This window comes from Notothenia coriiceps, unplaced genomic scaffold (assembly GCF_000735185.1).
Source record: "Notothenia coriiceps isolate Sejong01 unplaced genomic scaffold, NC01 NC01_scaffold00020484, whole genome shotgun sequence".
Taxonomy (NCBI): Eukaryota; Metazoa; Chordata; class Actinopteri; order Perciformes; family Nototheniidae; genus Notothenia; species Notothenia coriiceps.
In genome coordinates, this window is record NW_011353185.1 from 264,759 (window position 1) to 292,747 (window position 27,989).

General features: G+C 40.6%; 2 protein-coding genes across 3 annotated transcripts in view; one reads left to right on the plus strand and one right to left on the minus strand.

The window, feature by feature from the left end:
• The window catches only part of zeb1b (zinc finger E-box binding homeobox 1b), a gene marked incomplete at its 5' end in the record, with an annotated part of 240,925 nt that overhangs the window by 46,133 nt on the left and 166,803 nt on the right, over window positions 1–27,989 (minus strand). The gene's annotated exons all lie outside the window — the stretch shown is intronic.
• znf438 (zinc finger protein 438) overlaps window positions 9,879–27,989 on the plus strand; it is a 42,095-nt gene continuing 23,984 nt past the window's right edge. For both annotated transcript variants that reach the window (XM_010779685.1, XM_010779684.1), the window contains exon 1: window positions 9,879–9,979. The gene's annotated coding sequence lies outside the window, so the exon portion shown is untranslated. The remainder of the gene's footprint in view (window positions 9,980–27,989) is intronic.

The window sequence follows — 27,989 nt, forward strand, 5'->3', positions numbered from 1 at the left end:
ACTCCAGATTTGAAACAAATAAGTTTATTGTCATGAGGAGTACTAATCAACCTAATAAAGCAGTTTAATAAGGCTTTTTATGGCTCTGCAGAGACTACAAAGACTAAGAAAAATACCCTGCTGATGTTATCAGCCTTGGACTTAGGGGTAACGTTTTGAATAGAAAGCCTAATTTACAAATGGTTAGCACGGAGGATCATGGTGGTGTAAAGCACATTTACTCAATTGCAGTACTTATTTTGAGGTCCTTTGCACTTCATGACACTCCATCATAATTCAGAGGATATATTGAATTTCTTTACTCCAAACATTTATATAACAGCTGTTTCTACTCACTTTATAAAATAAGATTTCACACTTATACGTAATTATGTTATGATGGCCAGCAATTCATTGAAATAACTTTTATATAATAATAATAATTATACTACAAATAAAATCCTCCACATTGAGTTTTTCTGCATTAATCAAAATGGCCTTTCCCACAAACACAACAGCAATTTAGGTTCACACATTAGAAAGAATAATTCAATTATTTACTGTAACTGGATATAGTTACATTATACTGCATTGACTAATTTTACTTTAGACACTTTAAGTACATTTTGCTTGTTGATTATTAAATGCAAGAGTTTTACTTATATTCATGTATTCCTACTTTCATTAGAGTAAAGGGTCTGAATATAGCATTTACCAGGGAGAGAAGGTCTAATTAAAGATGCTATGAAATTGCATTATGGGAAGTGTAGGATGTTTTGTTCTTGACACATAGGGTAAAAGTCACAATATTTTTGGCTAATTCTGCTTTAATTCGACCAAATGTATCTTGTGAGTCTGTAGTGGAAGTACAAAGAAGGCGAATGGCTTGGGTTCCCCACAGAGGAACAAGCCAATCATAAACCAGGAGTTTGCCCTGCAGGCCTTAGAATCTCCCTAGTACACAGCCATGTCTTTCAAATGTTGCAAGGCTTTGTGTTGAATTACAATTGTATGACCGAGACCATTATGGTGTGACGTTGTAAAAAGTCTCAAGATCAACCCAAGACCACCCTCATGATATCCTCTGGGTTCTCATATTTTACTAATCTTTTCCCAAACAACAGAAGACATTACAGAACTGTTATCAAACGCTGACTAGTACTCTGCATGACACATACACAGGTTTTTCATTTGTAAATCACATCTTTAATTGAAGTTGAAGGAACAGATTTCCTTTAATTTATTTCCTCTTTCCTCTTTCTTTCTTCACTCTATGACTTAAAAATCAAAGTTATATAATTCGTTTAAGAAAGGATTTGGCAACAGGGGGTGAAGAAGCTCCCTCTTTAATGCTCAGAGTTACACAAACAAACACAAACTCCCCCACTCCCATGATTCCACGGGGGTGGGTGGCCACGGGGTTGAGAGCTCCTGACCTGCGGGTGAACGTAACGCTGCGTCTCCACGGCAGGCCAAGATATATACTTGTTTTGGCTAGCCAGACGTGTGTGGAGTTATCCTAACATATGAACACACACACACACACACACACACACACACACACACACACACACACACACACACACACACACACACACACACACACACACACACACACACACACACACACACACACAACCTCTGTGCTCCAGACAGGCTTGCACTGGTCTTCTCCCTCCTCTTGTGACTGTCAAAAGGAGACAGCCATCCTCTGGAAAGCCCGGTGTAAATTTATACTGTGTTCGTTGGAGAGCCTGGTGCATTTTACTGTTCATTTGTCCTTGCGTCTGGAACAGAATTTGTGCGCTCTGACTCAGGCTATCAAGGCGTTATTTCTGGAGACATCTTTTCTTACAGTTGAAACCAGAGTGTGGTGAAATGAAACGTGTGAATTGAGGTGTACTGAAGTGACAGGATGATGTTGTTTATCAGGGGATGCAGTAAAAATACATTTTAATACCTTTTTCCTGCTTCTATCTTAAAAAAGTAGGCCCATTTCCTAAACCGTATGGCACTTGAAGAAGAAGTTACATTTTGCAATTTCTTTTTTTAAAAGACATAATCATTGACTGGTGAGCAAGAGGTTTTTGAACAATGTGCCTTGGTTTTGAGAGTTATGTCTATCGGGCTGATGTGAAGGAACTTATTTTTCGGTGTTTAGGACAGAATAGTCTAGTAGTCTAAAATGGCCGTTTTAACCAGAAAGTGGCCATATTTATACTCAGTGGGCAGATTTAGACTACCTTGACTAATGTTGCGACCATTGGATATAGAGAGCACAAGATTAACATTATTTCCCTGTTGACAACTTTCCTCCAAATAAATAGACAATCTGTCCAATCCAAATTATCCAGAATCCCCTAAATCTTAAAAATCGACCCAAAACAAATAAAAATTAGCCCACCAGGAGTACAAATCTGGCCACTTCCTTGTTAAAACTACAAATGTTTTTCTTGAAAATGTCAGAAATGGACTCAGCATCCTCAATAACTCCCAAAATCACTCAAAAATTGTCTAAATCGGACATACCGGTTTTTGTTTTACTATTTTCCCTTTGTAATGGTAATTTCTGCCTATGCAACGCAACTTATGCTTATTGTACAAATTGCCCATTATAAGCAAGTTAGCATCAGGCATGTGCTGGGGACCCGTACTATACATTTCTATCATAAAACTTGATATGCTCAACATTTCTGGGTACGCAAAAGGACTGTATGAGCTGGCAACTAGACTAATACAACATGACCTCACTGTGAAACATTTATTTGAAGTACCGGTACTCCCTTTTTAAGAAATCCAAACAGTTCACAGCATGTAACGTAATAAGGAAACTGAATCTGTAAGAGTTTTTTTGTTGAGTTAAAAAAAAAGCTGTATTAATTGATATTCTTATACAGCAGAACAAGTTGAAATCAGGACACGGACATATTTTCCACATGCACTAAAAACAATTAGGGGGCAGCATTTGACCTTTCCTGCCGGGCCCGTTATAATGTAAATGTACCTTCATTTGCTTTGCTTCACATTTTCTTTATAACTCACAATGGGGCAAGAATACACACACAAAATGATGAGCTTTTAGTGACGGACTAAATAACATTGCTATGTTATAATCTTCAATTGTGGAGTCGGTCTGTAGTTTGTGTTTGCTGTCTTCGCCTGTATGGTCTAGGTACACTGATAGTTTTTTAACAAAATCTTCCCCTTGACGATGAGACACTACCACCATCCCGATAGCCAACCCTTGAATGATCACCGGTGTAGTCTGGGGTGTCTTCCAGTGGAGGTCTTTCACCATCTTCTTTGTTTTGCTGGGTGAACATTTAAACGCATTGATTTAAAGTTGTGCACATCGCAAACAAAATTACATTCACCTCCATTGTATTGAAGTGGAGGCAGAGTCCTCGGAAAAATAAATCGGCTTTACGACATCAAACTTCCATGTGGCGGCTTACAATATGATGGAACGCACTTTTCATTGATGAATAATGTGACCTTTTAATACATATGAAAAGGTTATGTTCCCCTATGTGAGTGTATTTGTCTATACATCACATTTCCATTAGAAGGAAACACATCTGAAGTTTATGGCAGTATAGACTGGCTCTATAAGTGAGTAATGTGTGGGTTGTTTATGTTTGTGCGTTCTCATGTTTCAATCTGATAGGACACTGCTGTTTTCACTGGATGAATGTGAATACCACACACCTACTCTTTTCCCACACACACTTACAGAACATCAGAACATTTTTTCAGTACACGAATAGCGGCGGAGTACTATAAATGAACATCCAAAATGCCAGCCAATTACTATGGTGTCCCTTTACTCCACCTCTCCATATTAAGCCCTGGTTGTCAAACAGATTGTCTCCGCCGCTCTGCGCAGCCTGCACTGTGAAACAGTTTTCATTAAGGAAGGATTGCCATGGGCCCAAAGCTGGCGGCTTAATGTAATTTCACAGCTCAGCGTCCGTGCAGCCACTTCAGGGTCCAACCACGGCCACCCACACCTTTACAAGAGCCAGCGAGAGGTGCTGAAAGGGTGACAGGCCGCTAGTAAGTTTTAGGAGCGAGAAGGGAGCCCCAAAATGAAATTCCAGCACAGGAAATGACTGCAATAATAACATAACAGCTAGTAAGGCTTTGGAAATAAACATGTACAGAGATAGTCCTGATTTTGTGTTTGTGAGTTGTTCATGATGGGAAACTCACTGGAGTGTTTAGTATCTGATTTACAACAAAAAAAACGAGTGGGATTCTTGCACACATCTTATGGAAATGATCAATGATGAATTCCAAGATTTGGTTCAAACACTGAATCCACTAAAGCTTTTTCTGGCGGTATATGAAAGGACACTATTGTGTATAGAATATGTCCTAAAGCTCATAGTGTAGGCTTAAAAAGTTAAAGTGTGTTTGAAGAAAATGATATAGAGATACCTAGAAAGATGTAGCTAAAAGGGATAACTTAAATCAACTATTCAACGTGTAAGTCCTAACTTATCAGGCCATATAGATGCTTATGTGTGTGAATTTCCAGGTCTCTGGTATGCATTTGCAGATTTGTGCGTGTTTATTTTTAACTTTTATCTATCTTGATCACCTCTTGAGTATTTACCCCAATGATGTAAGCCAAGCATGCACCAAAAGCCCCTATTAAAAACATGTGGAGAGCTTCACATTTTCATTGTGACATCTGGACAAAACTGAAAGTAAAATAGACTAGTGTTTCATTATTATATTTTACAACTTTGGAAAGAGGGATTTGGCTTGAATTTATGACATTGTAAGTAGAAGAGTTTCAAATATACATGGACCGACAGCCCAAAACACTTAAATTAGGAGAAATCATGCGATCACATTGTTAAAATAAGCCGATAAAATGTACATTTTAGCTTCTTTCATTATGAGTATTTCACAAAATGTTGACCTATTCCTTGGCCCCACCCCCAGCTTGACATGCTAAATCCTTACATGACCATAAAGCCACATATACAGGGATGTGACCTTCCTAATGCTGGACAAATTACACCTAAGGCACCTCTACCATCTGCTCAGAATCCAGAGCACTGACTCATTATATCACTGATGGAATAAGGTTATGTAAAATAAAAGAACAAAGAGTACAGGTATATCCTTTGTCTTTATGAAAAGAACAAAGTCTTGGTTAAAACACAACAGTAAATGAGGAAAAAAGCGACTATCAGCCCAACCTTCATATTATGAGTCATGAACAAGAGACGCTCATGCTTATTCAGTGTGTCCACTGAGGTGTGCAGTCTCTTCATTTAATATTTCCATAAGGTTGCATATGAGTGTACGCCAGGCAATCCCTGTAATAAGGAGGTAATGTATTCTGTGCCAATGGCAAAAAGGTACGCTTGAAACATCCCTCACAGGAGCAGCAGTTTTCAACTTGACAGTGGACACATACATAATTAAGCCAACTAAAAAAATGAATATTTCATCTCAAAGCATTTTCATCTCCAAACATCAAAACACCTCAACGTCTCACATAATGAGCAAGGTAAATTACTTCTATTCACAGAGGGAATAGGCAAGAAGGAATGCTCACTCAAGGTACTGCGCTTACAAATATATCAGTTTGAGGAGAACTTACAACACTTCTTCTTTGTATTTTGCAAGAATTATTGAATGTCTGTGGAGGAAATGCAAATTCTTTCCTATGATTGTTGCCTAACCATTTGTATAAGCTGCAATTGTGCTGTTATGTTATATTATAGTGTCAGCTTCAATGCTTTGTAGCCTGATCTGATCATAACTCATGCTGACCTGTAATTCATGGCATGTCATCCATACGTCGCCTAAGGATACTTGGGTTTACACAAGCCAATGGAGAGGATGGATTATTCCATAACCTCCCAGTAGTTTGATTTGACTAGTGTGGTCTATTGGAGTATAGCTTTTGCTAAAGATTCCTCTCCAATTCAATGATGGCATAGACGCTTTCATATGTCAGAGTTTCCAAAGAATAGGTTGTTTAATGATGGAGCTTAAAGGTCTCCTATCATGCAAAATACACTTTTTGATGTCTTTTATACATAAATATGTGTTCCCGCGGTGTGTCTGTAGACTCATAAAGTGTCCGAAAATAAAACCCTCTCTCTTTTGCTCCTTACCCACATCTCTAAAAACGGGAGTACAATGGAGCTGATCCAGATTTGCTGCCGATATTACGTGATATCGGAAATGTGCCCACGGCCCTATCAAAAACAATGCGCGACGTGTTTTGGAAGCAATATGGTCTGTGTTTACATTAGCAAGCATCGCTCACACTCAGAGCTAACCAGGGTTGGGAGGGTTACTTTGTAAATGTAATCAGTTACTGATTACTGAATACATGGCTCTGAAAGTAATCCGAATACAGTTACAGTTACGTGTCTTAAAAAAGTAATCAGATTACTTTTAGATTACTTTCTTTTTCCATAACAGATGGGTATGTTTTGGTGAACAGGAGACACAAAAAGCAAAAGGAAACTGAACGTGTTTTTACTGTTTTAATGGCTTATCAAGAGCACAACTGAAACACAACATCTGAAACGATGTAACAACATAATAAACTTGTTGGGGATGCAGCTTGGGATGTGAGGAGTGAGGGACACGGCTTAGAACGGGCGTGTCGCCTTCTGTCCTGCCAGTGTTGGCAGGACATGAATTAAAATGTCGAACTCGGACTTCATTTTAAGGACATTTCGGCCAGGGGTGTAGAGCTATATTTGTTTAAGCACCGGATTGGCAAAACAGGAGACTGTGCACCAGTCTGCCTTGAGCTATGAATTCATGTCCGTGACACTCACAGATCTGCTGCCCGCAGCTGTTTTATAGAAGGAAAACCTCCTTCACTTCATGAAATCTCTGCAGCGCCAGGAGGCAGCGGGAGGGTTAACTCAGCCCCAGAAGAGGAGCGCGCAGTGCCTTTCACGCACCGCCTTCACTGTGTTTACCTTCAGAATCATTAGAAAGGCTAAAGAGCGGTGTGGCTGATGTGTTTTAAACACACACACACACACACACACACACACACACACACACACACACACACACACACACACACACACACACACACACACACACACACACACACACACACACACACACACACGCGCGATTTAAACGCAGACTTTTGTTCCTCCATGTTTCGTTGTTGTTGTTTCACTGAGCGGACCCGCCACTTTTTTTTTTACAAACGCTCCCTTTTTTGGTCCATCTGCAGTGGTAATAGGTTTTGTGCGCTGTGATGATTCGGCTGTACCTTTAGTAATGAATATTAAATGTTGTGAGGAAATCTTTCCACCAATAATTCCAATAAGTATGCCTAATCCAAAATGTATTCACTTCAGGTTTACGAAAGTAACTGTAATCAGATTACTCGTTTTTCAAATGTAACGCGAGCTGAATACAGTTACTTGATTTTTGTATTCTGATTACGTAACGCTGTTACATGTATTCCGTTACAACCCAACCCTGGAGCTAACGCTGTACTGTAGAGAGTATGTGTAAATCTGCAGGATATAAAAATGGTATACTCACCTTGATTTGAAAAGCTACGGAACCAGAAACAGCACTTCTCTAACAGGCTGAAATAGAGGGGTATGAGGCATGGCTAGAATGGGTGATCTGTTTGGTATTTTGAGCAAAACACTTCATAAACATGTTTTTTATATATCTGAGACCTATAATATATGCCTAAAAATTGTAGGAGACCTTTAAAATGCATAGGTGCATAGTGCTACAGCAGCACCACTGGAGAGAATTACTTTGACCGTCAAACCTGACTCAGACTGGCTCCCTGAACACCTTCATAGATGGGAATTAACCTGCCACCGCTTGAAACGCTTTACTGAGCGCTGGTCGATACTGTCATTATCCTAAAGCAATTCTTAATTCTATTTGGCCCTGAGCTAAAGATTCTTGTATTGATCACAAAGTAGGGAGGCCACAACTACTTTTTTCTCTGAATGTGCTGTTAAAAAAAAGCTCCTAGCTAGTGAATTTTCTTTAAAAACATGTTTCAAAGGGATACCCGAGGAGTGTTACAGTTACAAGGCACACGGTCCAGTGAGTGATACCTCAGTGTTTCATCAAGGGTAACAGAGAAAGGCAACTCTCTTTCATATCCTGTTTTGGCGAGATGAGAAATATTGATATTACTCGCCGAGCACTATCAGTGTGAAACAGAGCCTTTCAGAAACGCAGCAGTGACAACACCTGTACTGAAGTTCCTGATTACATGTCTTTGTTCTCAATGCTTCTGTCACTGCTGCTGCGTGAAAGACACTCACAAGGAGACAGAAAAAGACGCAGAGGAATCCTGAGTAGCATGAATACATCTTATACTGTCTGTCTGTCATCCACAAACACAAACAAACAGTCAGAGGCAGAAAGCATCGCCACCTGGCACGGTCTGTACACGGAGGCCTGTGACAGTGGTTAACAGAAGAGGACATGTGTAGCCCCAGGTGACTCAAATTGCAAAACTAACAACACTATGCTTCATTGCACCAAGAACGTGGTGTGAAATACCAGTAGAAAGGGCGTATGTGTATGTGTGTGTGTGAATTCACATGCATGGCTAAATGTGTGTGTTTATGGGTATGCATTTGTGTCATCATAACAGATCCTATAATGTATGGTTATAATTGATAAGGACTTCATTAGAATTATAAAGGCTGACTGAACAGCAAAAACAAACAACAAGAAAATAAATCATTGGAAATCTAAATGTGATATTTATTTTCTTTTGTTATTGCAGTTAGAATAAAATATGAGTGGGACAATTGCAACAAGAACACTTTTTGTGTTATATGATATTCACAACTGTATTAACAGGAAGAATTTTAGCATAGCAGCATTCAATTAAATACGCCATTGAATAATTGAAATAAGTATGAGTATACTGTATGTGGGTGTAGACATGAATGTACATTATGTGTATAACAACATGTTAAATGTATGTCTAAAGTGTGCCTGTAGCTTAAGCTTTCATTCTAAAGATAGAATTGTACAAGATTTGGAAACATCCTAGACCAAGATATATAAATTTAGTTATAAATCAAATATTGATATTACAAACTAATTTGTAATAATTATAACTCACACTGGGCTTTAACTTAGCTTTGGGTAGTTTTTCTATACAGTCATTCAGTTCACAAACTTAGTTTTCATACTTATGATGCTTATATTTGACATGTACATTGAAGTAGTCCACTCAGGTGTTGAATCTGTGAAAATAGAGATCAGTGATATTTGATTGCAACTTGGTCTTGAAATTAAATTCAGGAGTTCAAGTTTTGTCGGTGCATAAAAATGAACTCTACCCCTAACAGCACCTACAATAAAAGCATATCAACTCACCTTTTCTTAATAAAGTAGCCTAGTGGATACCTAGCCTACTTCTAGCCCCATTGCCTATTCTGTCATCAAAAGGGTGAGTATGAAGGTGTATGTGTTTCTGCACATTACGGCAAAGTTACCTTATTGTTAAAGCGTGTTATAGAAACCATTTATATCAAAGCTTTTTGATATTTCTACTGTCCTCTCAGCTGTCTGACAGTGACAGCACTGTGCTGTTCTGCTACAGGTTATACTACTACTGCAGCGCTCATTGGATGCATTGACAGAGCACAGCAAAGTAGGTCCCGGATTTTAACGAGCCGTACCATTTCTCTCTACACGGGGGTTCACAGTGGAAAGTGACCGCAGGAGGTTGCTTCCTCACACCTCTGAAACACACATTACTCACTCAAACACAAACTTTACTTACCTTTATATCTAGTCAATTATTTTGGTACGCATCAAATTAAGAAACATTTGAAAAATTACGCGGTTCTTTTCTATCCCCCCGCTGGATCAAGTCAACGGTTCGGCTCAAAATGGCTGGAGAGAAACAGTTAGGAGGATCGACGGTTCTGCCTGGTATTTACGAAAAATGAGCCTATCTTAGCTTGAAGGCGCTTCCTCCACATAACTGGGGATCCAGGTGAGACATGTTTAAAGTTAATCCAACATTTACACCCAGCCCGCTGCTGTTGGAGAGAGTAAACGAAAGCAAACAGGGCTCGTTTGCAATGTTTTCACGCAGCATTTACATGCAGCATTGAGGACCTCTGGCTAAAGTCTCTAATTTACAGAATTAAAAACAGCTTCAAACTCAATTCACAGTCGTCAGTAGTTGTAGAGTTTACTGAAGTTGCACGTGCAATAAACAGTAGAGAAATACACTTATACATTATTGTCATACATTGTTTATGTGTGTAGCTAATGCTCAGCAGGCCTGCGGCTAACCCTGCAGCTGTGCATCGCTGAAATACGTCATGAGGCTATTTTCCCGCAGTTTGATCCGTGCACATATATCATCGAGATCAGAGAAATGTGCAAACACACACATTGCACGGCATTTTATTTTTGCACTGTGGGCTGCAACCCCCCTTCTGTCCTCAAGTCTCCTGCTGAATGTCAGCTGTGGTGGAGTTGCACCTGTACTCTGACGTGATCAAGTTAGTTTGGTATTCTTTATGTAGTCATTGTGTATAGAGTAGAACAATGAATTGGTTGCACTTCGATTGATTATCTTTGATTAAAGAATATAAGATGAATTCAAACTACTGGTATGGACATAACTATTGTTGTTGACATAATAACAAAAGCTGAATCTAGTCAATCATCTGTTACATAGCATGAATGTAAATCAGCAAGACGTAATCTATTTAAACAGAAGGTGTAATGCAGTTTTTATTGACTGATTCGTATCTTATTGCACTTTATATATTTACATTTATAACTACAGTAATGCAGATTGGACCCATGCAACAGTTTTGAACTTCTGTGTGCATTTCATATGTGTCAATCTATTTTCTATGGATCTTTAAGGATTCTTTGCATCAATGTGATAAAGGGCCTTCTTCTTTTAAAGTTTGTTTTATGCCAAAGACTGATCTTTCCATTTATTTGGATTCTAAATGGATATTTCAGAACTACAAGCTAAAACAGTGTGATAGAAGATTGTACTCTTATTTCCCACCAGTAAAGGCCCTTATCATCTTTTAAATAAGTGCTTACAGTTATCAATTTCAAAGTTGTTATATAATATGGAGCACTGCATGATTTGTGGTGAATAACAATACAGGTGCTGCTTTCAGTTAAAGGCCCTGACACACCAAACTGACACCAAAGAACACGTCCCGACAGACCCGACTGTTGTGTCGCCTCACGTCTCCTCACGTCTCCTGTGTCTTGGCCAACAGTCGCACTGGAACACACCGCAAATACTTCAGCCAACGGCCAAGTAGCACGTACGCACTGCGCATGCGTGAGTGGCAATAACTCTCCTTACAAGCAGGCGGCGGTGGTTTGTATTCGTCATTCAAAAGAGGCAACCGGAATACAGATTGCGTGATACAAACAAAAAATAGCTTGTGCGTTCCATTTGACCTCTCGTCCATAACAGACTGTTTCACAGACTGTTTCACATAGCGACTTATAATCGTATAATTCTTGCGTCCAGGTGAGATGAAAATAAAATAATTAAAATAATAGACGGCCAGACATCTATCGACGGCCGAAATCGGCTTGGTGTGTCAGGGCCTTTAGCAGCATAATTTGCATCTGTTATAGGGCTGCTTTAGACCCCATTTACACGGGAGCGTTTGTGTTTACGCACATATGCGTTTTCAAAAAAGTATTCCGTTCACACGCATTCTGCTCAATTAACTTGTCCGTTCACACGAGACCGCTGGAAACGCTGAAGTACATATGCCGGGCCTGTAATTGGCGGTGCTGCCGCCACAAAATACACCAAAAGCAGCGAAGAAGACCCAGGAGCATGGTTGCCATGGTTGCCCTTCTGTTTATTCTCCGTGGTGTGTGCTCCTGCTGTAAATGTCTCCGGTAGTCCACCAGCAGATGAAAAACACCCACCTCTCCGCCTCTCACAAGGGACGAGGGAACCATGCGGCAGAGTTTCCGTTAAAACATTTTTTTCCGCCTGTCAACATGTCCGTTAAAGTTTAAATCTTCCGGACAAAATTAGAAAAGTGCCGGTCAGAGGTCTTCTTTGTTATTTATTGAGCACAAACTAATTGATAACAACTCTACATATTAATATAAGAATAATAAACGGAGTCTCTCTATTCCTCCCCCTCTTCTGACAGCCCAGCAGCTGATCTCTGAGCAGGAGACGTGGGGAGAGGGAGGCGGGGCTATTTCATCGTTATCAACAAATGATCGTATAGAGGCTTAAACACGGAGCCATTTGCCCCCCCAGAGCGTTCCGTTTGCAGATCTATCCAACTTGGGACCCGTTATCGTTTGCGGGGTCCGTTTCTATCGTTTTGTTACGGCCTCGTGTAAACGAAAGGGCTATACGCAAGATAAACTATGCGGATACAACCCGTATCGTCCTCGTGTAAACGGGGTCTTAGACATGCATGTGCTTATGTTTTCTGCTTTTGACACGATTCCAGATAACTCTTGTAATGCACCAGCCAGGGCTAAAATGACTTGTTATCGACTACACCTGACATTACTTATTGACACTATTACGCACTGTACTTTCTGTCACTGTGAGAGTAAAAAAAAAACGTACTTTTAGGTATTAGATACCAGGGGTAGACATTAAGGGTAAAATGCCACTGGCCCTCCGGGCCGGTGGAATTGTATTGTCAATGGCCCCACCATTGTAACCACTGGCCCGGAGCATTCGTCCAAAAAAAATCGACTAATAATGAAGAAAATTAACACATTTGTTGCAATAGTAATTCATGCACTAACTACATTACTACTTGTACTACAACATTTGAATCATCAGTTCTTCTCATTTTCCTCAATTGTTCATTATTTGGTTTATTAAAATAAGATGATTTGTGGTCATTGTTAAAACATTTCTGGCTATTATTTATGCGTATTATGAGTATTATTATTTGTATAATGCGCTTTCTGCCTTCCTGTCATTAGGAGTTAGACATGTAATGGCTATGTATTAGATTAGAACCTTCGTTATCCTAAACTGCTGGGACATTTCCCTAAAGCCAATACCTTTATATGTTCTACTCTTCACTTGTCAGCATAGGTCGGCATTGATGTACAGAGCCGACAGAAGACCTTGTTTATATTGGCATCATATTGAGAGGTGCAGCCAGTGACGCGTCCTAAAACCAGGAAGTAAGCCGCTGGTTCCCTCGACAAAAAAGCAATGGGATTTCTCCTCACGGTTTTGGAAAATAGCTGGAAATAAGGTCTGTGGAAAACAAACCTGTTTGATAAATGCACGTTTTGTTCAGCCGGATAATCTCCACATGTCTATCCTACTTTTATAATTTTCGAATCATAAATCTAATCGATAGATTATAAAAGGGTTTTAGGACGCGTCACTGCACCACTAGAAGCCAACTCCTCAAGCTCAAGCTGACTGAAACTTTCTCTCACTCTTCTTCTCATGCTCCCCAACACTGGGGAGCATGAGAAGAAGAGTGAGAGAAAGTTTCAGTCAGCTTGAGCTTGAGGAGTTGGCTTCTAGTGGTGCAGTGACGCGTCCTAAAACCCTTTTATANTAACATTAAATAAAATAATAAAAATATTTTATAAAAAATAAAAAAATCCCAATCCCCGATTTTTTTCTCCCGATTCCGATCTTTTGAAAATCACGTGATCGGCTCCGATCCCCGATCACGTGATCAGGACATCTCTAATGGCAAATCACATCTAAACTAGGCAGACATATGGCATTACTTTGGGGAAGAGTAATGTTATATATTTTGTTATACTTTGAACAGCTGTACAAGACTGCTGTGGAATTACAACAGGTTGACCTCTGACCCCCACCCTGCCTGGTGTATGCACGCTGTATTTACAAGGCTTATGTTTACTCTGCTGAGGTGCTCCTGAGCATCCCATAAATGTGCCGAGATATACGACTTGAGGTAAATAAAAACGTATGTTTGTATGGAACTTAAGTGTGATTAACGCTGTCGCACAAAATGAGAAGAAAAACAACCCCTATCTTAAGTAATAATATTTTCATAGAAAAAACATTACAGACTAACTGTAGATGGAGGGAATGTGAGCCTAATATTAGCAGACTCTGTTCTGGGCGAAGGAATGTCCTCCCTTACCCTTAATAGCTGTAGCCTTGGCCTAAATGTATTATTATTTCCGATGATGTAAATCTAATCTAACATTAGCATGGCAAATGAGACTGTGCCGGGACACTGCGGAATAAAATAGCCAAATACAGACAGGAGTACACATGCAGTCAGCTCTGTTGTTCAGTCCGTGACAGTCCTACAGACCCTGGAGCTCAGGAGCGTTTCTCCCTCTACAAACAGCTCTGCTCTACAGCCCCAGATGTCTCATTACTGTAAAACAAGCGGGGAGATGAGCGACGTACAAGCCACTGGCCCAAAACGCTGCCTCCCTTTCAATTAGGGAGGATTAGCCCAGCCTGAGCAGGCCTTCCTGTGATGCGATATGTTGCCTTGGATCGCACAGGACAGCCATATGTTGGACCTAAATAAATTACTGAGAGCTTGGCAGGAGCAGAAAGGGAGTTATGGCTCCACAACAGGCTTAATAGGAGGAGGATGCTGAGGCCTCTATAAAAGTTGACACCCTATGAAAAGGCATGGGCAGAGACACAGGTATACACCTACCCTCACTGACGCTCGTAAATTAGACCTATAGGATCCCACAATTCCTCAATAGATTTACTCAGCGTGCATTAATCAAGCGATAAAGCCAAGTCAGTGAAATTTCTGCAGTGTCATGCTTTGGCTAAGCCACCTGTACTGATCCCATCCAGTCCAACGTAGTGTAGGATACGGCATAGCGAGGGCCCTCGTACCACTGCCTGCATCACTCACTTTTATGGGAATAGGGCGGCGTGGGGTTTAACAAGAGGTTTTACTCGTCAAGGGAACCGACATTACATAACCATAAAACGATGAGCTCCACAAATCAACAGTGGACTTGTGACGCATGCTAGGGATGGGCTGGTTGTATACTGGCAGTAAACACTCTTGTGTTTGTGGGTGTAAGGGTAGAAACAACAACAAAACGATTTATAATACAAACCATAGGGAGAAAAGCAGCATGAAATTGAATCTACAGCTCTAAATCTGCAGCTCCAAACCACTCGCTCCTCTGCATAATTTTCCAGGGAGTCTGTGCCATAGCTGGAGAGACTCCACTGACCAGGGGCGTCTGTGGTTGAACTGAGCTACTCCGCAGGTCCGGAGAGGAAGGCAGCGAGCAGGCAGGCTCCGCTACGCCTGACATGGAGCACCCTAGCAGGGGGAACGACTGAGTAATGGCAGGGTAACTTGATCCAGGGCTGGGAGGGAGTGGGAGCAACCCTGACGCCAAAATCATAGCTGTGGGATGGAGAGAGGGAGACACACAAATGTGTTTGCAAGAAAGATACGCAGGGGGCTGAGAGGCTGAGGAGACAGTGGGTGGGACGAGCTGAGAAATGAGCCGTGGTTAGACAATATATTTGGGAAGCAGCCAAATGACAGGGGGATGAAAGTGAACGCCTCTCTGCTGCCTTTAATGCACGTGCTGCACCCACCGGTGGGGTAGGAGGGACCACAGAGGAATGACACGGCGTGGGCTTGGGTTTCAAATTCACAAGCCTGTCTCAGACAGAATAAACACGAGTAGGCCCAAAATGACTTAGATTTTCCCTAATGTCTGAAGCTAATTGAGAAATTAAGGCTGGTAGACATAAATAAATGTATACCGCTACATATAGGCCAAGCTATTTAACCAGGAATTAGCCTGTCACGACAGCAACCGAGAATCCACTTATTACATTTAGAGCCCATTTTTTACTATTTATTTCATCCGTCTTTTTTACTTGTCTTTCTCAATAACTAATAAGTGAGAAAGACATATAGAATAAATAATAAAACATGTAAACTTAACTTCAGAGAATATTGGTGTTGTAAACTTGGATAGAAGTAAACAAATATTTAAAAGGTTTGGTTCAAACTTTTTTTCAAGTCAGGCTTAAAACCATAATAACGAAATGCTCATTTAATTATTTTGGTTTTTGCTTAAATAAAGGAATAATGGATTGTCAAAACCTTTTTTATTTGGGTTGAAACGAATGAAAATAATTGAAACCGAGGTGAGAGATAAAATAAATAAAAAGGCAAAACATTTTTTGCTTATTTATGCACACAATGGAAAATAATGTTCAGCTTTTTTTTTCTTTATAACACAAAGTTAATAACTCTTAAGCAGAAAATAGACCTTCAAAGAAAGTCCCTGCCAAAACCACAATCCATACAATCACTACATATGTATTTTAAAATACGTAAACAAGAATAGAATGTCACAGAAAAAAGCCTGATTGCAATACCTTTGCAACGAAGCCACTTCCTCACTTTTTGGGTGATCTCAACTTCCCTTTTTTAATCCCTTATTAACTGAGCACAAATGCTTTATATGCCCGCTCTACACTTTCTTGAAAATGGTCTCTACCATTTGCTGCCGGCCAGGGGAACAGTTGGGGCTTGAGGCCATTGCTCAAGGGCACCTCTGCAGGGAGGGGCTGTTCTCTCCCTTCTCTACCCAGAGTTTAAAAAAAGACGGCCTTTTCTGAACTCCAATTTTAAAAACCGTCTGACTTTAGAGGAAACTTATGATGTATCGTAAAGGCAGTATTGCCCTAAGTGAAATGACAGATCTGAAAGCTAGCAGCCAGTTCCACTGACCACACAGGTCTGATGCTGCAGTCTATTCTCATCCACCTCTTATGCTTTTACCACACAACGCCAAACAAAACGGTTTGCTGGAAGTGGAGCATAGCCAGGAACTATGCTAATGCTCAAAGGAGCAGCCTAATATAATAATATATGCCTTCGCTGCCTGCAGCCTCCAAATCCAGTAAAAGTCAGTCATTAGGCTTCACATGTAATTTTCATTAACTTTTCTTGGAAACAAGAGTCAAGCTAGACCGACAATTTTCGCCGAGAAAGAAATGTTCACCAGACTATTACTGAACCACATCCTCCTCTTTTCCATCCCACAATATGGTCTCCATTCATTATTCAGAGTAGAGATGCACTTTCCTTGTTCTTCAACTCTTCACTCATGACATCTTTGGGCAGCACTTAACAGATGGGATACATATCAGCTGCTTATAATTCAGGTATAAGTACAATAAAATGTGAAAAGACCACTTTAACGGTTTTATCTATTTTGCTAAAAAAGGCACCATCTAATTTTGAAGCAGAAACTTTTCTTCTGTACGAAAGAGGAATCTGAATCAGAAATCAGAAACAGGTTTATTACCAGGTAGGTTGACAAGTACGAGGAATTTGACTCCGTTGTGGTGCATACATAAAAGTAAAACAAAAAAGGTTAAACACAGATAGAAAAACTATAATAACATGAAAAAATATAGTAAAATATAGCAATATTTACATTGAAATAGAAATTGAATAAAATATGTGCAGTAATGAAAAACAAGATATTATGTACATTGTGTGCATTAATGTAATGCATAGTCTATGGTGTGGCTGAGGTACAGTGTCAGTAGTAGTAGTAGTCAGGAATCTTTCACACTCAATTAGCACGTATATGCTAGTTCTTTGGGAAGAGCTGCATTTTAATCCAGTCTTGCAGTGCTTGTATTTTGCCCATAATATAGAGATGCCATAATTGGAAAAGTAGGCCAAGCTTGAAAGCAAAACTTCTCCTAGAAAAAAAAAACCCTGCAAGCCAATCCATGCAGAGTGTCTGGCTGAATTGTATGCTGTATTATCATATCCCTCATGCAAAATGTCAACAAGATTTGGTAACGCTCTCCACTTTTTTGTTATTACCTAACACTTAGACTGTAACTTCAATGAGTGGCGCCCGTGTAAAATAATCTTGTGTGTGTTATGGTAACATGATCTTGGATATGATTGAGCGGAAATGTTAGACAAGCATCTAAGTTTCCTTTGCCTGCTTCCACCCTCCTCATCTAGCCACATGTGAAACCACATGGAACTGCAGGCCGGCCAAAGTAAACGCTCCAGTCGGTCACATGGCCTGTGTTTACTCTGGGTGCCGGGTTTACATGCCAACCCCTTACTCATATTCTGGTGATAAACGATATCACACAGTGTAATTCTTCTTTCTTAATCATGTATGCGATGAACCTTAAAGTGTGAGACATTTTCCACATTGAGCTGTGAGATAAAGGAAGCTGTCCTAGTGTGTGCGTGTGCGTGTGCGTGTGTGTGTGTGTGTGTGTGTGTGTGTGTGTGTGTGTGTGTGTGTGTGTGTGAAGGGGGGTGCTCCTCACACTGACTCATCTATAAGGCAGAGAGCTGCCCTGAGTTTGCAAAACAAATCTTAGCAAAAATGTCAAGGCTACCCGATTTGCCAACTGAGCAGCAATCTGAGTTGTAAAGAACAATAGATGTACACGATGTAATTAATCAGATGAGTTTGAGCCAGAATGAAAGCTGATCAATGTGTGATTATTATTAAATTAACTGTATGGTGTGTTTACACTATTCTGCTGAACTGAGGTGACCTGTGCTTATATAACATGGAGCAAGTTGTCTCATGCCAACAGTCAGACGCCGCCTAAGGCAGAGTGGGGCATTTAGAAAGGGTCAGTTCACCCAAATGAAGAAAAAACATATTTTACCACTTAGCTAGTGGTGTACTGCATGTAGCCATTAAGAGTTTCTCAAAGGTTTCTGCAGCCACCACAACTTACTTATTTTAATAATCCAGAGAACACAATGCCAACAGTTTTCATCATGGCAACAATTAAAGATTTGACAATGTCCATTCATTCATCATTTTCTTGATTAAGCCTTCTCGATTAATGGTTGAGCTGTAAAACATCAGTGAACAAGGAGAAATACCTGTCCCAATATTCAAAAAGCAACAGTTGACATTACAATTATTCAAAAAACTGTTTGCCTGTAAAGCCCTACATTTTCAATATATTGATTATAGTTTTCATACTATAGGGTGAATAGTGCACATATGTACACCCTGTACTATCATATTTTGGGCATTTTTGCTTGATTATTTGTATATTTATGGAACAGTTGACGATGGATTTTCCTTCTTTTGGTTCCATTTTCCAGAGGGACTATTTCTGTTAAAAAGTTGTTCCAGTGAAATTATTGACAGCATTTTCTGTTGATAGTTGCATATAGATTTTAAGATTACTGAGTTCATGAGTTCAGTCTCGATTTACTGTACATGCACCTGGACATTGTATAGGAAAAACATTTTACTTTAAAATGTAAAAAAGTAAGTTGTGAGGATGACAAATATATTACCATTCACCAATATTTACCTGCCTTGGAGGCAATCAATATATCAAAACCTGGACAAATAAAATGATTGAACAGGACCTTTAAGGTTTTTTTTTTTTTTAGAGGTGTTTACATGTTATTTTGTGAACCAACCAATCACGGCTAACCGAAAGCATGACTTTCCACTTATGATAACAACCTTCATCAAAACTGGAGCGTGGGGAGGAGGGAAAGTTTGCTACGTCTAATAGCCAAGAGGCAGTACGAAGTAGGTGTTGTGTCGTGGGAGTTTCTGTTATGAGTGTGAAAGTTTTACCGAATGCGAAAGAGTGTTACTGATTTGTGTGGTGTGACCTGCTTTCCATCATCAACATAAAACGATTGCTGAGACAGCAGTTTTTCTACAAAAAGAAAGGTGCAACAGTTAGAAAATGTTTCCTAATTATGTTACCTAACCATGAGTTGGAACTCTTCTACAGTAAAAATACAAAACTGTATTACATCAGATGGACACTAAGCCCCTAGAGCAAATCACTGAAGCCCGAATTGCAATGAAAAAAAACCCGTTTTTCAAGGGAACTCCCAGTTCTTACTTAGTGTAAAAGTTGAAAAACCATTGTTGAAAGAAAACTGGTTTCAGTCAACTTTCCCTGCATAAAGACCGAAGACATGTGGGGTTTGCTGACTTTTACGACATCTTAAATGTGACAAAAACTGGGCTGCTGCAGATAGTGAAAATAATAAATTGTTATATCTGGAAAGGAAAACCAAGAACACTCTCTGGAACATACTCTACCCCACAGTGAGAGAGACTTTCAGTTCCAATAAGATGGATCTGAGAGCAGCGGAATACTCTACCTCATCCAAATGTATCTTCATTTCACCACAGGGGATAATATTCCTTATTTTTAACTTAAAAAGTGTTTAATGTAAATGTTCAGCCTGTTCTCAGGTCAAACACCCTCAAGGACCATCAATTGTCTCTGACTGGAAGTCACACTTAGACTCCAAATTCATAAAGCTGCAAAAAATCATGTTCCCAGAGTGTATCTTAGTATGGATGGAAGGAGCAGTACGTGTAACAAGGAACTCAAGCAGTCTCTGTCAACACTTTTAAGAGTAGCTCATGTGGAGCAACATGGTCAGTTAGCTACAAAAGCCACAACATTTGAGCAATACAACAGTTGTTTGCTAGCTGTAGGAGAGCTGCCGTTGACCTCCATGTGGAGAAGGGCCAGAAATCAGAAATAAATAGAAAAAAATTGAGATTTTTTTTTTCTCCAAAAATCTAGTAGCCTAACTGTATTCAGCTCGCGTTACATTTGAAAAACAACTAATCCGATTACAGTTACTTTCGTAAACCTGAAGTGAATACATTTTGGAATACTTATTGGAATTATTGGAGGAAAAGTTTCCTCACAAAATGTAATATTCATTACCGGCAGAACTGTGTGCACAGCGCAGCAACATGTCTGTGAGGCCCCGCCCCCGCACGCAGATGAGAGAGAGATCTCTTTTTAAATATATTGAAAGTTAGAAACGGAGATGGTTCGATAAAACGCTGCTAAGATAAGATTTATGTCAGCAATTCTTTATTGTCGAAATGATGACATTTCATAACGGGATAAAATTTCAAAGTGAATGGCCTGCCTTGCTGACTGATATGGCATGCGGGCAAAACACCAGTGTACCACGTTGCCGTGTCAATACAGATATATTTTTAATTATTTGTCTTATACTATATAATACACCTCGGTTTATCGCAGGCAAGCAATGGGAACTCCCCTCAAGAGCTGACAACTCGCCAAGGGCGTTACAACCCTCACTCGCATATTTCATCATAAATATAGTACGGTTTGTTTATTTTAGCCAACTCATTGCTTCCAAGTAAAATTGAATAGAACATGATAATATATTAATTCTTCTTGAAACAATAGAGATCGCACACTCAGTCCTGTGTACGCAGATCAGTTCCACTGCAGACGATGCTGACCCACACACATCGGACTCATTATACTGTGACTGATAAGCTATCCAGCAGACGGAACAGATGAGGACTGACTGTTTGTCTATAGAGATAAACGCAGTGTGCCTCGCAGGCTCTTCTGCTGGGGAAAGGAACAACCTCCCTGGATGGACTTCCTGGCTTGGTGGCTATTAATACCAAACAGTGGTATTTTAGATTTGCTGGCGTGATATCTTGCTGCGAGTTTGAAGTATTTTTGTATACATAAGTCTGATTAATTCCTTAGCAATTCTGGATGGCAGACTAGTTCTGTACCAATCTTCTTGGGCAGCGCAGGTAACCACATCCTGTTTGTCACGTTCCTCTGGGGGCGTTGTACGCTCTATCAGAAGCCAGCGCCTGCGGCGGAGAACACAAAGCGTTAGTTACAAACACCACTTTGCCCGACATCTTTATAAATCTGATTTAATCATGTCAACTTATGTAACAAAGGTATTGCGTTTTACCTGGTCGGGTGCGCGGTGATGGAGCGAACAAAGGTGGGCACAGTGGAACAGCTGAGGTTCAGGCGACCCTGTGTAGGGGAAGGAAAATGTATGACTGTAAATAGTTATAGTGTAAAACACAAATTACAAACAAAAGTGGCATAAGCTCTTATTTTAAAGATCCAGCTATCGAACAAGTCACTATTTTCAGCGGCACTAAAATGATGACGTTAGATCTATGTATAAGTTCTAATAAATACATTTTGAAACAGGTCTAGTCGTTGTGGGGAGGGCCGGTGGAGTTGATGATGGTGGCAGGAGAGGTGGAGGTGGAGGATCTCCTGAGTTGCGGTTAAAAACTGCTGGAGGTTCAAACTGCAGAACCACCAAGCCATCGAGTAGACAGGACTGCTCTCATTCTGTCAGTGTGAGTCAAACACACACGCCATTCCTATACCTGCAATGTGGCATCTGCAGTGTTGTTTTCTGCAAGTGATATCCCCGTTGGCGTTTCTAATTTGTTTACAAAATCCTTTCAAATAATAACAGTCTCAAGCTAGAATTTTAAGTCTTATACTGGTGTTGTGTGTGTGTTGTGTGGTGTGTGTGTGTGTGGCTGTGTGTGTGTGTGTGGTGTGTGTGTGTGTGTGTGTGTGTGTGCGTGTGAGCGCCTTGGTAACCCTTCGCAAATGCAAGCGTTTCTGTTTTCCATTTTAGAAATAGGGTATGGGGACAGCAATTAAGTATTGGTAAAGGCCATTGTTTAGAGTTGGAGCAAAACCTACTACCTTTGCTGAAGACATTTTTACGCTTAATGTAATGGTTATTAACAGCGTTCTTAGGGAGTGTGGAATGGAATTTGTTTGTCTTTCTTAGAATATATTTTTGGAAACGCTGGGCCCGATGTACTTAGAGATACGTATATAGCCACCTTCCTTGAGTCTTGTCTGGTCTACTTCCTTGCCTGTGCGCTGTCTTTAGTTCCGCTGCCGTATGTCTGATTGTCTCACTTGTGTTCAACTTTTGGCCCTACTCCATGCCGCAGCTGTGTACTTGTCCTGTGATTACACTTCTGTGGTCATTTAGTCTCGTCCTTCCCCCTGGTGTCCCATGTCGATTATTGCCTTTTTTCAAGTCCAAGCCCATTGGTTGTACGTTGTCTTCATGTCTGTCTTTTTCCTCGGTCTTGTTAATGTTTGCCTCTTAAAGCGCTGAGGTAGCTGAACGGNGAAAAAAATCGGGGATTGGGATTTAAATTTTTTTTTTTTTTAAATACTTTTTTAAAGTTTTGTATTCAATGTTACAAAACAAAAATGACCATGTTCAAGTCTTAAAGTCATCCTGAGGCCTTAGTTTTGGTTTCAAATTACACAACATCATGTATGTGTTGCTTCTTTGGGGCTTGTTTTCATATTTCTCTCAAATCTGGCAACAGAGTGGGCAGGGCGCAGTGTCTAATTGTAGCAGTAAGCTAACGAGTACTGACAAGCTTTATTTTGTTTTGATCCAATGCTGCACAACTGAACTGATCCAATGCTGCTGTGAAAAAAAGAAGCTATATCCATGTTGGATAGAATATCCAATTTAAATAAAAAAAAAAAACTTAAGGGACAACTTGAATGCTTTTTTTCCCTTTTTTTTCTCTTAATGCATTGTATAAAGATCGGATCGGGAAAAATCGGTATCGGCAAATTGTCAAAATCAAATGATCGGAATCGGATCGGGAGCAAAAAAAGGTGATCGGGACATCCCTATTTGCCATGGTTTTAGGGGTAAAAAAACTCATATTCTGTTTTCATACCGAGGTACCTAAAATGATTGTCTTTCAACACAACTAGTTTTGTGGATTATCATAAGCCTAACATTCTTTTTGGAAAGAGATACACTGAACATTTCATATATAGCCTTTTTCTTTGGTATGATAGGCATACAAGATGTGTACTTGGAAGTACTCCAACTGGTATCTTCAAGCATCAGTAAGTCATATCAAAATACTAGATATGTTTGAACCTTGGTCGGAGGAAAAACACAGTTAAATGTTTTATGGTAGTACTAGTATTGTAGAAAAGCAGGTAGACATTCCGTTGCTCCGTTACAGTGTACTGTTGGCTGTCTGAACCCTAGAATGACCTCACCAATCACATTACTATTATGCTACTACCCCTAAATCGTGTCAGCATTGGCTGTTCAATGTACTTTCAATGCTTCTTCTTCTTTCACAGTTCAACCGTTTTCCACAGAAACATGTCTTTTTATTTATGGCTGCACTCTGACGTTCTTTTATAGGACTCAGGTATAGATAAATATCTTACCACTGGGAGTCCTGGCTGAACACTGGTACAAGCACTCAGGGCAGTGGCAGTAAGAAAATAGTGGATTTTCTTTGGTCCGCCACCTTGTTTATTTGCCCAAAGCTACAAGCATCCACACTGGCCTTGTATTGCTATTTTCACACAGTAACGGTGACCTGGCAGTGCATTAAGGCAGGTCTGCAGCTACACTCCAGATCCAGTTGGACACGCTAAGCCCGCTACTGCTCACCAGAGACCTCTAAATTACTGCCTTTCACAAGCAAGAAAAGCACCTCACATGTTTGAGGAGAGTTTCTTTTTTTGTGTTTGCTGTTATGTTTTCTGTTCCGTCTCAGTACAGTACACACAAAGAGACATGGTTTGTACATCGGATATCTCTGCTAGTGCAAAGTACTGTAAGTGTTAGTGCGTGCCAAAAAAATCGCTTTCACATATCAAGTTGTTGTACGCCCAACACCCATATTACTTCATGTTTTATCCTAAATAACCACTCACACTCTGAAAGGTATGAAGCTGACTAACATTGGCAAATATATTTGAGAGGCTTAAGGTTAATACTAAACTGCTGTAATCCATTATTTGGTTGGTTTCAGAGTAGAGATAGCAATGGTTCAGCATGTACCTGTCAGTACTAAATGATTGCTTATTTCCTGCCAGAGGGTGGGTGGGTGTGTGTGTGGGGGGGGGTTGTGGGTGTAATAACAAGCAGCTGCCTCAGCTGGACCTTACCTTTCCTTTCTGTCAGCCTGCTGTTCTCTCAAGCTAGCGTCCTGTATGCCAAAACACCTACTTGTGCTCAAGTTCTGCACTGCCTGTTCAAGAGAGCAACTGCCGTAGGTAGCGTGTAATCAGGACGGAGTACAAGACAAAAGCTTGATCCACGTTGATGAGCGGTTACTTCCTGTGAGGCTGTGTTGGAGGAAGCAGTACGCACAAATGAAAAGCATCATTCTATGTACAGAGGCTCACTCAACGCCTACTGCTTATGACAATTCTTTTTATTCTTCCTACTGTGGCTTTCCTTTTGTGATTAGCTAAATGCTCCATTGATCCGCACCCGAGTCGAGGCACCCGGAGCGAGGTAGCCATATTTATCACATAGCGAAGGGAGCATGCGGGATGTTGCACCGGCTGTCCCTCTTTCATTGGAAAACGATAAACATAAATCTGTGGAATGCATCCGTGTGATCTAAGTCTACAGCCGACTGGGGGTGGGGGGGGGGTGGGGAGGCCTGATCTGCACCGCTTTCCTCAGGCCCTAGAATTAGAGAGCCGCAGCTCTATGGGGTTTGCTGACATTTGAGGAAAAAAAAGCCCACCTTCAGCAAAGGCAGACTTGCAAATCAGTGTCACAAGTGCAGGACTGTTGCTCTAAAATGGGAGCGAGGATGTGAAGGCTTCTGAGGAGCCCCCTCAGCAATGCAGAGGGACCGTGGATAGGGCAAGGCTTCTCCCTTTGAATCACAGCTAATTAACGAAGTAATTAAGATCCGAATCTCTGCTCGGAGAAGGCCTCTAAATTGTCTATACATTCAAATAGGCCATCAAAAGGAAATCCCTTGCATTCAGGGAAAAGGTAAATTAAAGCGTTCAGACCCTTTCCTCTCTATTATCCTCGCCGTGTGTCACACAAGGGACATCTGTTGAAAAGAGCAAGCCAGTGTTACGGTGAGTTAAAGCCCTCTCTGCTCCATCAGAAGCACTGTTCATAATGCATTCGCTATACATATTTCAGCTCGAGTGAATTTATTTCAATAAATAATGTCACTCCAAGGACACACTTCGATCTTTCCACGGCCACACCATATTGTTATCTCATTCCTCTTGTGGCAAATGACACATTAACAAACAGTTTATAAACAGGGCACTTAGCACGTCCACAGTTTTATCATCACTGCACACTGCTAGAGTAACCTCTCTTCATGATGGATGTGTATTACATTTATTCTGCTGCTGCAAGGATATCTATGGGTATGGCCATAATGTTAAGGCTTACAGAGAATTTCATATAGTGGGCGCAAAGTGAATGCGGTTTATGGCTGGGATTAAGAAAAGTGGGCTTTTTTAGTAGATGGTTCATCTACTGAGTTGGCTTTTTTTAAATGCTGCATCCTTCAACTGACCTGCTTCTTGAGTAGAATGCTTCATGGCATTCAGGAAGTGCCTTAGTTTTCTCTGTCAACAGTCAATGTGTCGGCCGGTGTTTGACTTTCACAAAGACACCACATTTTGTCTTCAGTCACTTCTTTTACTTACTACATCAATCAGTGAGACCATTACGAAGGACCGGTACTGCCCCTATTGACATCCATTGGATGGATTACCATGACAGACATTCATGGTCCCCAGATGATGAATCCTTATGATCCTCTGACCTTTTCTCCGCCAACAGCATGTCAAAGGTGTCCATTATTGACCAACATGTTGACCATGTTGAGCAAAATAGACAGGCATGGAATATTTTTTAGAAATGAATGGTCCCCAGGACTAACCTTGATCCTAAAATCTCATAATTGTTTGGATGGATTGTCATTATGTGATACGTACAGGCCTAATGTAACTTTGCTGATAGTTACAGTGCCGTTGCGACTTTTCCAGGAAGCTAAATAAGCTAACTATTAAGTTTAAAAAAAGTTGGTGATTTTATCAACATTTCTTTGTGTGTGTTAGTCCTTTTCCCCAGCTGGGTCATAGGACAGCGCAGGAATAGGCCTTTTACAGTTGGACTTACTGGTTGATAAGTGTTCCCTGCTCAGGGTACAAAGCAAACTCCTGTTTCCTGAGCTGTCTTGGGCAATTTGTGCTGAGCTCAGTGTAGTGCCAGAACGTTTCCACTTATGTTTCACCTCAGTCTATATACTCTGCAGAAAGACACACTAGGTTGAGACCGTGGTGGTGAAATTCAAGCGCAGTCCATGTTGAGTTTAGAGGCCTCTACCCTTTTTTTTTACCAGTGCTTTTCATGTATATCGTCGGAGCCCTGGGTCTTCACACATTACCTTTCTGAACGCTGATGTAGGTAGAGATCAGGCTCACAAAGCCTAAAGTGTTGCTTTCAAGAGAAGTGAAACTGTTTCTTGTCAGGCTCTTAAAAAGTCTTGATGTTAACTGCCTAAATTTAGCATTTGTAAAAATCGAGCATACCTATAAATGCCAACAGGTTCCCCTTTCAGGTTACAGTTGAAATTCACATAACCCAAATCACTTCCTCTTTTCTTTCCTCTCAGGCAGGAAGGGGTTACTCTCCATGTTTCCTGTCCAATTCCCAGAGCTCCGGCTATGTTCTGATTGCTTTCTTGATGTTAAACATTCCCAGGCTCCTATAACCTTCTAGCTTGCCTCCGCCGTCCAAAAGCCGTCCCAGGTGAACGAGTGGGCGAACCTCCTGTTTTTAAGGATAAAATCTCCACACACTTTTTTTTTCTTTCACAGGGGGTGGGAGATATGGGGACTGGAGCGGCAGGGATCCGTGTGGTGGGAAAGCATTCCTTCTTTGCATTCCGTTTAGTTAGCGTAAGGCTGTGGGAAAGCATATTTTCCCAACCATGGTTCGCTGGAGTCAGTTTTTCTTGTGAAATATGGCTGCACATGGTATGAAGGTTGGATAAAGCAGGGCACAGCATGTTGACCTTTTCAAAGTGTGATGGAGTAAATAAATATGAGTCAGTCAACTTAAGGAACATGCCCTACCAACTCATGTTTTCTGGACACCGAGGTTAACATGCTTCCCTTTCAAACGTCATCCCTTTATTTATTTCTTCCGCAACTCCTTCCCACACACTTCCTTCCCTCCTGAGACACCTGATCGACAGCTGAGTTATGTTATCTCGTCTGAGTCAGTGAAACCTTCACATCAGTCATAAAACAAACGGCATCCAGATTGAACTAACATGCATGGATGCTGCGGTGTGGATATGACCCAGGAGCAGAGCTGGGCCAAGCCGGACTATATTTAGCC